Below are 12,530 nucleotides of genomic sequence, written 5' to 3' on the forward strand. Positions count from 1 at the left end.
ATGATTTGGAAGTGGAAGGATATGAAAACATGGCAGAACAGAATGAGCAACAGGGAACATTATCCGATTATGCTAGACCTTCAGTGTTGGGGATAGAATCGAGTATTGTGCATCCCCCGATTACAGCTCAGAACTTTGAGTTGAAGCCGGCATTCATCCACATGTTGCAGCAATCCACACAGTTCAACGGTTTGGCCGATGAGGATCCAAACCGTCATATATAGAGTTTTCTTGAGGTGTGTGATATGCTGAAGATAAACGGAGTGACAGATGATACCATCAAGTTGAGAGCCTTCCCATTTTTCCTAAATGGGAGAGCGAAGCAGTGGCTACACTCATTACCTAGAGCATCAATTACTACATGGGAGGAGATGGTAGAAGCGGTTTTTGCCCGTTATTTCCCTCCCGGAAAATAAGCAAAGCTTAGGAATGAGATCTCATCCTTTGTTGAGTTGGAATTGGAGTCTCTATTCGAGACATGGGAAAGGTTCAAGGAACTCCTGAGAAAGTGCCCGCAACACAGATTTCCGGAGTTGATGATTGTTCAGACCTTTTACAACGGTTTGAATCCGAGTACAAGACAACTCTTGGATGCAGTAGCAGGAGGTACCTTAGGTAGCAAGACCCCAGATGAGGCTCGTCAGTTAATTGAAGAAATGGGGCTAAACAGCAACCAATGGAATACTAGGGATAAGAAAAATGTGGCCGGTCTCCATGAAATAGATGCGGTAACTTCATTGGTGGCTCAAGTAAAAAATTTGAGTAAGAAGTTAGATCTTCTAACTTCAAATAGAGTGGCGGCTGTAACTAATTGCAACGGGTGTGGTGGAGGACATGCTCCCTCTATTTGCCCGATCTCTATCGGTGATGTTTCTTCAGTGGAGAACATTGATTTTGTAGGTAATGGCATGAGACCTCAAGGAAACCCATATAGCAATACCTACAATTCGGGTTGGAAGAATCATCCCAATTTCTCATGGAGTAATCAAGGTCTACAAAAGGCCATGGGGCCACCGGGTTTCCAACAACAACAACAAGCCCCTCAGGTGGAAAACAAAGTATCAGGTTTGGAAACCCGAATGAGTGACTTAGAGAAGCACTTGACTAGATTTGTGCAATCTGCAAATAGAAGGTTTGAATCAGTCGAGGCTACACTTCGCAACCACACCGTCTTTTTGCATAACCTTGAAAATCAGGTGCGGCAAATTGTGAAGTCTCTTTCTGAAAGGCCACATGGAAGCTTGCCGAGCAATACAGAGACCAACCCTAGAGAGCATGTGAAGGCGATCACTTTGAGAAGTGGTCGTGATGTTGAAGGTAGGCTTTCGAGTGAGAAGCCAGAAGAACACGCACCTGAGGTTATAAAGTTGGAAGAGTGAACAAGCAAAGAGAAAGAGGTGGCACCCCCACCTTTCAAACCAAGAATCCCTTATCCCTCTAGATTAAAGAATGACCAAGGGGATGAACAGTACATGAAGTTCCTGAGTTTGTTCAAGCAACTCCACATCAATATTCCTTTTTGTTGAGGCATTAGCCCAAATACCTAAGTATATGAAGTTCTTGAAAGACTTGTTGACTAACAAGAGGAAATTGGAGAAAAATGCTTCAGTGATTTTAGATGCTTCATGCTCGGTGGTCTTGCAAAACAACATGCCGAACAAGAAGAAGGACCCGGGAAGCTTCATCCTTCTGTGTAATATTGGCAATCTAGGTGAAGAAATGGCATTGGCGGACTCAGGGGCCAGTATCAATGTTATGCCATACACCTTCTTTCAAAAGCTAGGCTTGGGCGAGCCTAGGCCAACTCGGATGACTTTGCAACTAGCAGACCAAACAGTGTGACATCCGAGAGGCATCATTGAAGATGTGCTTGTCAAGATGGACAAGTACATTTTTTCGGTTGACTTTGTAGTGCTAGACGTCGATGAGGATGTGGATGTGCCTTTTATACTTGGGAGACCGTTTTTGGGTTGATTTTGATGATACTTTATACTTTCTAGACACTACTGATGTGATTGTTGATGAATACATGCAAGAAATGTTCAATCCGGATCCGTATGAAGGTTTGTTCGACCAAGAGTAGGATTATGAAGAAGTAATGATGCCTGGTGCGATGGAAGAAATACCATCTACCCCAGGAATCTTGAAGAAGGTGCTTCAAAAAATGAAGAGGGCTAGGAGATGCCACCAGAAACACTCCAAGTCTGTTGGAGACGTACGTGAACTGAAGAAGTTGGATGAATCATTGTTAGGTGGTCCAAAGCCCGATAATTTACCTTCTACCCTCAAGAAACTTTGTACATCATGTTTTCAAGCCATGGGTAAGAGGGAAACCTTCATTCATGAACCAACGTGAGGTAAGACAAGGTACGTCAAGCTTAGTGACGTTAAAGAAGCACTTCTTGGGAGGCAACCCAAGTGTTTACTATTTTTCTTAGTTGAATAATGTAGTGTTTTGCATGAATAAATTGTGGAGTGTCTTGATTTTTAGATGCTTGTTCTGTGATTTCACTGTGGGTTTTTAGAGTCATCGTATGTTTTCATGTTGAATTGGCGAAGTTTTGTCATTTGAGTTCTATTTCATGTTTTTCACTGGTAAAATTTGCATAATAGGGCAGGCTCTGAGTTTGTAAACATGTTCAGAGATTTTCTGCAGAGCCTGCAGGTTTTTCTAAGGCATCCAGTGAAAACACACGGGCGTGTGGAATTTCCACATGCTCGTGGAGTTGTATTACGAGCTCATCCAGAGAAGGCACAGGGGCGTGCGGCTGCCCCTGTGAACGACCATTTGACTGCCACACGCCCGTGGGTAATTTCCGCATGGGCATGTGAATTCCTGCAGAGTTGGGCAGATTATCCCGAGAGCACACAGGGGCGTGGACTCGCCCCTGTGGGCGACCTTATGAACCATACATGGGCGTGTGTAATTTCCACACGCCAGTGCGAAATGCTGCAGAGGCGTTCTCTCCATCCCGAGAAAACACAGGGGAGTGTGGCTACCCATATGAGTTGGGCATGTAGAACACTTGGCAATTTTCTCGGATGTTCAGGGAAGCCACAGGGGCGTGCGGCTGCCCTTGTGGGTTGGGCGCATGGGCGTGGGTATTTTCTGCACAGCCGTGCGAGAGCAGTCATAGTGGAAGGAGTGTTTTCCCGAGAGCGCACAGGGGCGTGCGTACACCCCTGTGGCTCTCTCGTCATGAGGCATACGGGCGTGGGTAATTTCTGCACACCCGTGTAGATGCACAGAACGCCAAGGGGCGCGATTTCTTTTTAAAGAAGAATAGTTTCTCTCCTTCTTCACGTCTTCCAGTTATCTAAAAACACTCTCACATAATTTCCCAACTTTATAGCGCTAATTTGGTGGGATATTTACAAGGTTTTCTGGCCGGTTCCTGATTTTCTCCTCCCATTTCGTCGGTAAGCCCTATTTATGATTTTCTTCGTAAATTCATGGTTTCCATCGATGATTTTAGAGAAAAATGCTTCGTTTATCCAATTAGAAAGATTAGTTGTGTTTTAGAACGAAGAAGAGGTAATTTCACGGTGTATTTTTGGAGTTTTAAGGGGCGGCCGTGCTGCTTTCACGCCCCGTGGATCAACACGGGCGTGTGGAAATTCCACACGACCATGTGAATTTCTGCAGCGTTAGTTTATCAACTTGTTTAATTGATTTCGTTTCAAATTTTGCAGATTATGGCACCTCGATCAAAGAAGCAAGCTCATAAGAGGCCGCGTGAGTCATCCCCTGAGCCTAATGGCATGAGTTTCATGATCCCAGAGCATCAGGTTCGCTATGAGCGCCTGTCGAGACTCCGGTTAGGACAGACTCGATTTGTGGACACCAGTATACTGAGAGATCTACAATAGGGAGATGAGCTCATTGACGAGGTCGAGCATCTCATTTCAACAGGTGGTTGGAGGAAGTTATTGATAATTAGAGAGCCAGCCATCCGAGAATTGGCACTGGAGGTGCTATCATCATTCGAGTTTGATAGATCTTATGCGAACTTCGACAGTTTGGACACCATTCAGTTTAGAGCACTTGGACACAACCATAGCTTGAGCGTCACTCAGTTTTCAGTTCTGCTTGGCTTGTATGAGGAGGCATTCACAGACACTGAGGAGTACACTCAGTTACCGACTGATTACCCTGGAGCCTTGACCCCGTAGAGAGCTTACAGAGTACTATGTTGTCAGGGTCAGTACGAGCTGGGGGTGTTCAAGGCTACGTGCCTTTCCCAACCTGCATAAAGATATTTACATGCCATCGTGAGTAGGTTGGTGAATGAACATGGTGATTGCACTAGTGTTCTGAGACAGCAGGAGATTCTATACTTGTACTCGATGTTGTAGCGCGTACCGATTCACTTAGGACACATCATGGCAGAGTACTTCAGACATCAGGGGCATTATGCGAGACTGGGAGTGATCTTCTCAGACCCCTACATTACGAGCTAAGTGTTGAGCATGGGTCTCTTGGCTTCGATTTGTGGGGCTGAGAAGACGAGTATACCTACCCCCCTTAGGTTAGAGACACTGAGATTGATGGGCATGGTCCACAGAGTTCAGACCTGGGTTTATACTTTAGTACTACCAGCTCAAGAGATAGCTGAGGATGAGGGTGATCATGCTGAGGCTTCCAAGCCTGCCCCTGAGCCTCGGCCAGCACCGATGGAGACCGAGGCACCTCTGGCGGCAGATGATGCACCCCCCGTGCGTATGTTTTCACTATCTCGAGCCCATAATCGCTTTGAGAGGCTCGAGATGCGATGGGAGTGATACGGCCAGAGATGGCTGAGGCTTGAGCAGAGATTGCCGAGATTAGTGTTACGCAGGTCACTCATTACACAGAGTTCATGGCACGTTTCGGTGTATTACAGCAGATCTTAAAGCGAGACGTCGCCTCATCATTTGTCTTGCGTCCGAGGACTCCTCAGGCTCCCTCGACACCTCTAGCATCCCCATCACCTATTCTCGCACCACTGGATCCACCATGTGCGTCTTCACCAGGAGCAGCACCGGAGCCTGAGGGCGACACCGATACTTGACTTGACTTTCTTTTACCTTTATGTACTTTATTTTTAGACTTGTTCACTCAGAAAGGATTCTCCTTCTGAGTTTATTTTCATTTTGCATCTCGAGTTGTATTCCTTGTTTTATCTTATATACTCGGGTTGATTTTGTCTTTATTAAGCTTCACTGAACCCCCTCGTGTATGCGTGCAGATGGTCTTGTCGTCTTGTGAATTAAGACTTTGTCGTGGGCACGGCCAATGTGCTTCGGCACTTGGCCGTGTGAGCTTCACAACCCGTCAGAAAATTACTCCCAAGGACTTAGCTCCATCAAACGCGACACTAGGATTCAGGGGAGTATTGTTTTGATTACTTCTCCCACATATATTCTTCATTAATATATATTTTCTTTTGAGTGAGCTTGAATATATACATTGGGGACAATGTACAACTTAAGTGTGGGGGGAGTTTCATAGTGCACACATCCTTTTTATTGTTCTTGATTGATATATATGCTCACATAGCCAATGGCGGTTTACCTTAGTTGCAATGATTGTATTCTTGATTTTAGGAGAATTTTTAACATTGAATATCTTCATGCTCTAGTTTTATTTGAATTTCTAGGAATTTTTACCCGATTTACACTCAGTGCACTACTCACTCTTTAAACTCTATTGGAAACTCATGTTCGATGTTAAAGGGACTAGTTATAGTTGTGTCTTGTGTTAAATTCTTAAAAAAAAAAAAAGGAAAATGAAAAGAAAGTACAAAATAGTTTTATTGTTTAGTTGTGCTTGTTGGGTGGAAAGAGCTACCACCTATGAAGTATGAAGCTACTCTCATAAGTCAGATACTAGATATGCCCTAATGAGAGAAAGAGCTCTCTCATAGGATGAGTGAAAGCTACCACTCTGGTAGAAAGAGCTACCACCTCGAAAGTGTGAAAGCCACCTTAGCGGCCGCTTTGGAAAGGGCTACCTTAGAGGATGTGTGAAGCTACTACCATCTTTGAAATAGTTTTCACTTTTGTAGATAAATAAGTCCCTTGTACTTAGAACTTTGAGGAGTATACCTTGGGTTGTTTTGAGTGAGTTCACACACGTACACGATTTCGGGTTTGTTGTCCTTTTTTATTCAAGTTTTGAGCTAGAGCTTTGATTTTTTGTATTTAATGTTGAAATTTCCCTTAATTTTAGAATGCTCTCTCTGTACACTTTGGAAGAACCTAAGGCCAAGCACTTCCAATATTTCCTTCATCTATGCACAGAATGTTTAATTTTTGCTTGAAGACAAGCAAAAGCTTAAGTGTGGTGGAGTTTGATAAGTGCTTCTGTGATATTAATGCGAAGCATTCTTTCCTTATGTTTAGCATTACTCTTCTCAGGGTTTTACACTAATATGTGTGTTTTTATGTTACTATTGTGCAGGTAGGGTTGTGAGGCTGAGTATTAAGGAAAGAAGCCAATGTGGATCATAATGCACCGATTTTGGAGGAAATCTTTCTAACGTTCAAACGCGAAAACATAGGTCGGGTGTGAGATAGTAGAATGTGTGCCAACCTCCTCGTATTTGAGTTAGCACAACCATTTGGAGGGGCACAAGGGCAGTCACACTCAAGCATTCCGACTTATGCACATAGAACAAGATCTCCACCAATTTGTCTGTCATTAAAGAAGCAAGTGATCCACGTCGTGAACGTGTGCCCATTTCCTTTACCCCGATGAAAGCATGGATTCGGGAAGCTATTCAGGTCGGATACTGTAACAGAACACTGTAGCACAGTACTATAATAGTATTGTTCACAGTCGCCCGAGAAAACAGGAATTCAGAGAATCCACACGGGCGTGTGGAAATTATACATAGCCATGTGGAAATTCCACATGGGCGTGTGAAAAATCCACAGGCTCGTGTGGTCGCCCGATTCCAGCCCTATTTAAAGCCGATTCAACCCCGATTTCAGCATTCTTTTCTCCATCTTTTCCCCAACTTGAGAGAGGGCTTCGCCTACAGTTTTGAGGGGTATTGGCTTGGGTTTTGGAGAGGTTCTACGGCTCCAACATCATCATTCCTTAGGAAGAAGGTTGGTAGGGGAGCTTCCGTCGAGGCGTATCCTATACCGGACGAGGGAATCCTTGGAGGACGAGTAGAGGACTCTCCACAAGACCATCGACAAGACCATCGAGGGGGTTTCTCTATGGATTCATTGCTTTTACATTCTATTTCTTTGATTGTACTTAGCTCCATGGAGAGCTGAACCCCTAGTGGGTACTTTTGTATCTGTGAACCCTAGAATGCATTTGTTTCACTGAATCTCTTTATTATACTATCAATTTATTGATGTTTATTATGAGTTCCAACCTCGAATGCTTGATTGTATGAACATTTCCCCTAGAGTGACACTAGGGTTAAGAGTTCTCGTTGGTAACTTTGTGAGTGAGTGACACACCACGAGCGTTAGACAAAGCTAGGTTGGAGAGGTTTGAGATGGTGAGTCGAGAGGTACAAGAGCGTCCATTTTCCCCTCTGACGTGATAGATTCTACCTCCGTTCCTTGAGTTCTTTATGGCCATAATAGAGCGAATGGTCTAAGGGATGACACTCTGCTGAGGCTTAGTTGCACGTACAACGGAGTGAAGCGTTGAGGTGATCTTAGTATCTAGGGCTTAATTGTGGTTAGGGACATTCCACCTGGACCAAAACGTTAGGTCTACAATTAGGAAGAGATTTATCACTTGGAATCCCTAGAGCTGATTACAACTCTATGCGAGTGCGAGGTTAAGAGGTTATCTAATCTCTCCTCCAGGACATGTATAGAGTTAGGCACAGTTGACCTTAAAATTGGGACTATGTAATTAAGGATTTCCACGACTCACCATTGCATTGATTAGGAAGCATAATAGAGGGTTCTTGCACTTGAAACAATTATCCTAGGCGGACCATTATCAGAGTACCCCATCTTTATCGATTGCCTTACCTCCTCCTTTACTCATGCTCTCTTACTTGTTGCTTTTACTTTTGAGAATTGAATCATTGTCACACTTATCACTATTGATCTTTCACATAGCTAAGAAGCGAATTAAGTGTTTTTACAACCTACTCCCTATGGATTCGATATCCGCTCATCCTGGATTATTACTTTGATAAACTCGTGCACTTGCGGGCTATTACGCAAGGGGACCTTGTCAAGTATTGTAGCATAAACGACTATTCACACACCTGCGTGGAAATTCCGCATGCCCGCATGAAAATTCCTGCAGTCCACGCGGGTGCATTGAAAATCCACACACGCACGTCGAAGCACGTGACAGGCACGATCTGAAGCTATAAATACACCGATTGGCCGATTCTAAAGGGACTTTTTGCTAAACTTTGAGCATAGACTTGAAGAGAAAGGCGGCTAGGGTTTGAGGAGAAGGTCTTCGCCGATTGAGAGGGAGTTCTTCACCAACTTTGATAGGTTTCTTTGACGTCATAGCATTGGGGAGCCATTGGCGACCTAGCTTCGGAGATGAACCTTTTCATCGTATCCATTATTGTTTTTGACAATATCCCCTTGCGTATATCCCTCAAGTGCACGGGTTTGTCGAAGTAATAATCCCGGGTGAGCGGGTATCGAATCCACAGGGAGTAGGGAATAAAAATACGTAATTCGGTTCTTAGCTATGTAAAAGATCAATGATGATGAGTGGGATAATGATTGAATTCTCAACAATAAAAGCAACAAGTAAGAGAGCAAATGTAAAGAAGGGGATAAGGCAATCGATAAAGATGGGGTACCCGAAAAATGCTCTGCCTAGAATAATTGTTTCAGGTGCAAGAACCCTCTATTATGCTTCCTAATCAATGCAATGGTGAGTCATGGAAATCCTTAATTACATAGTCCCAAATCTAAGGTCAACTATGCCTAACTCTATACATGTCCGGGAGGAGAAATCGAACAATCTCAACACCCCGCACTCACATAGAGTTGCAATGAGCTCCAGGGATTCGAAGTGATTAATCTCTTCCTTAATATAGACCTAACCCTTTGGTCCAGGTGGAAGGTCCCTAACCACAATTGAGCCCTAGATACTCAGATCACCTCAACGCTTCACTCCGTTGCACGCGCAACTAAGCCACAACGGAAGTTCATCCCTTGGACCATTCACTCTATTATGGCCGCAAATAACTCGAGGAACGGAGGTAGAATCTATCATGCCGGAGGAGAAAGGGGACGCTGTTGTACCTCTCGACTCACCCTCTCAACCCTCTCCAACCTAGCTTTGTCTAATGCTCGTGGTGTGTCACTCACTCACAAGGTTATCAACAAGAACTATCAACCCTAGTGTCACTCTAGGGAAAATCTTTATACAATCAAGCATTCAAGGTTGGAACTCACAATAAACATCAATTTATTGAAAGCATAATAAAGAGGTTCAAAGAAACAAATACAACATAGGGTTCACAATATCCGAGTACCCACTAGGGGTTTAGCTCTCCATGGAGCTAAGTACAATCAAATAAATAGAATGTAAAAGCAATGAATCCATAAAGAAACCCCCTCGATAGTCGTGTCGATGGTCTTGTGCAAAGTCCTCTACTCGTCGTCCAACGATTCCCTCGTCCGGTATAGGATACGCCTCGACGGAAGCTCCCCTACAAACCTTCTTCCTAACGAATGACGATGTCGGAGCCGTAGAACCTCTCCAAAACCTTGGCCAATACCCCTCAAAACCCTAGCCGAAGCCCTCTCTCAAGTTGGGGAAAAGATGGAGAAAAGAATTCAAAAATCGGGGCTGATTCGGCTTTAAATAGGGCTGTAATCGGGCGACTACACGGGCGTGGATGCTTCACGTGCCCGTGCGGAATTTCCACATGGGCATGGGTAATTTCCACACGCCTGTATGGATTCTCTGAAACTGTCATTTTCGACCGGCTGTAAACAGTAACTGCTACATTGATTTGCTCAGTACCTACTACAGTACTATGCCAAAAATACTCCCGAATCCACTTTTCATCGAGGTAACATAAACGGGCACACGTTTATACCGTGGATCGCTTTGCTTCGTTAATGACGGATAAGTTGATGAAGATCTTGTTCTATGTGCATAAGTCGGAATGCTTGAGTGTGACTGCCCTTGTGCCCCTACAAATAGTTGTGCAAACTCAAATACGGGGAGCTTGGCACACCCTCTAGCATCTCTTATATCTTCACTTTTGAACCTTAGCAATATTTCCTCCAAAATCGGTGCATTGTGATCCACATTGGCTTCTTTTCATCATTATTGGTTTCATAACCCTACCTGCATAAAAGTAACATAAAAACACACATATTAATGTAAAAACCCAAGAAAAGTAATGCTTAACATAAGGAAAGAATGCTTCGCATTCATATCACAGAAGCACTTATCAGTTTTCTAACTAGGCCCATCGATGGCTAAACCCTAGTAGGTATTTGGGTATGTGAACCCTAAGATCTATACTTTGTATTGATTCTCTCAATGCTTCTAGTTAATCCGAGTTGTTTTGAGTTTTAATCTTGTGATTTAATTGCTTGCTAGTGTTGTTAATCCTTGTGGTTGATTTACATTGCTTGATTTAATACTTTGATGTGAGAGGTCTCTATTAAAGTTAGATTGCCAAGATTAAAGAGGGTTGAGAGGGTGAGCCTTGGAATAGAGGAGTGTCCCCTTTCCCCTTTGATTGAGTGTTTCCTATCTCCGTATTCCTTTTTCTCTTTGCAACCATATTTTGTGTGAGGCAAGAGATTGCTCAATTTCTCAGCCGGGACCTTGTAGGGGGTTAGGATCTTTTGCCAGGACTTAGGATTGGATCTAAATTTTGGAATCGGTTTTACTCTTGGGTTTCCTTAGAGCGTTTTGCGGTCATATGGTGTGTGAGGTGTTAAGATTGTTTAATTTCTCCACCGGGACCTTGTAGGGGACTAGTCCCTTTTGCTTGGAGATAAGGATTGGTTATCATTAGAATACCTCAACTCATTAGACTCAATTCTAGAGCATTTAGTGAATCTTGAGCTTCATAGAAGATCTTAGGGGGATCATTGCCCGAGTACCTCATCTTTAGTGATTGAGACTAATCTACTTTATTTCATGCATAGTTGTTTACTTTGCTTGCAATTAAGTTCACTCCATCATATTCATTGATTCTAACTAGATAATTGAGAAGTGGTTATTACTAATACTTCCATTCCCTGTGGATTCTACTACCCAACTCACCGGGTAATTATTACTTCGACACCCGTGCACTTGCGGTTTATATGCATATTTGGACATGTCCGTACCATAGAATACAAATATAGTAACTCCTGTCGACTGTGGACTCTAGTGCTATCACCATGTCCATTCACTGATTTGCTCCAAATGGTGTTGATATAATGGTAAGACAGACGAGAGAGGCACGTAGCCTTGGAGACCCCTAGCTCAAACTGACCCTGGCCACATAATGAACGGTAAGCATGCTGAGGAGTCAAACTGCCCGAATATTCGGTCGGTAGCTAATCATACTCCTTAGTATCGGTATAGGCCTTGTTATACAAACAAAGTCTAACGGAAAACTGAGTGACACTCATACTATGATACTGATAATGCCCCTTGTGTATTACCCGCAAGTGCATGGGTTTGTCGAAGTAACAAATCCCAGGTAAGTAGGGTATCGTATCCCCAGAGAGTAGGGAATAAAAATACTAAGATTGCTACTTAACCAAATAAAGATTAACAATGATTATGTTGATGAAATGTAATATAAACAGAAATAAAAGAAATAAGAATAAAAGGCACAAATAAGTAAGAGGAAAGGCAATCGATAGAAGTGCGATACTCAGACACTGCTCACCCTAGAACCAATGTTTCAAGCGCAAGACCAATTATTATGTATCCTAATTAATGCTTAATAAGTCGTGGACATCCTTGAATACACGGTCCGAAACCTAATGTCAACTGTGACTAACTCTATACTGCTCCGGCGGAGAAATCAAACAGTTTTAACACCTTATACTGTCTAAAGTTGCAAGATGCTCTAGGGATTCTACGTGATAAACCCTATTCCTATGTGTAGATCTAACCTTTTGGTCCAGGCGAAAGATTCCTAGTCACAATTAAGCTCCAAGTGCTAAAGTCACTTCAACGCTTCACTTTGTTGCTCGCGTAACTAAGCCCCAGCTGAGTGTTTCATCCCTTAGCCCTTCACTCTACTATAACCGTAAAGCACTCTTGGAACGTGGAGATAGAATAAATAACATTGGAAGGGAAAGGGATGCTCCGCTACCTCCGGACTCACCCTCTCGACTCTCTCCAACCTTGGTTTGTCTAACCCTCATGGTGTGTCACCTATCCACAAAGGTTACCAAGATGGTCTCTCAATCCTAGTGTCTCTCTAAGGGAGAAATCATTCAACAAGCATTCAAGATTAGAACTCAATTAGAGATATCAATTAAGGAAAAGCATAATAAAAGGTCAATGAAACATAAACATCTTTAGATTTACAAAATCCAAGCACCCACTAGGGCATTTAACTCTC

The 12,530-nt window shown here is 43.3% G+C and overlaps 1 non-coding gene across 1 annotated transcript; it reads right to left on the minus strand.

The window, feature by feature from the left end:
- Positions 1-419: 419 nt before the first annotated feature.
- Positions 420-526, minus strand: LOC120272762. The gene has a single exon (XR_005540299.1). It is a non-coding gene; the product is annotated as a small nucleolar RNA R71 (small nucleolar RNA).
- Positions 527-12,530: the final 12,004 nt, after the last annotated feature.

The sequence above is a fragment of the Dioscorea cayenensis genome, chromosome 11, assembly GCF_009730915.1.
Source record: "Dioscorea cayenensis subsp. rotundata cultivar TDr96_F1 chromosome 11, TDr96_F1_v2_PseudoChromosome.rev07_lg8_w22 25.fasta, whole genome shotgun sequence".
In the NCBI taxonomy this organism is placed as follows: domain Eukaryota; kingdom Viridiplantae; phylum Streptophyta; class Magnoliopsida; order Dioscoreales; family Dioscoreaceae; genus Dioscorea; species Dioscorea cayenensis.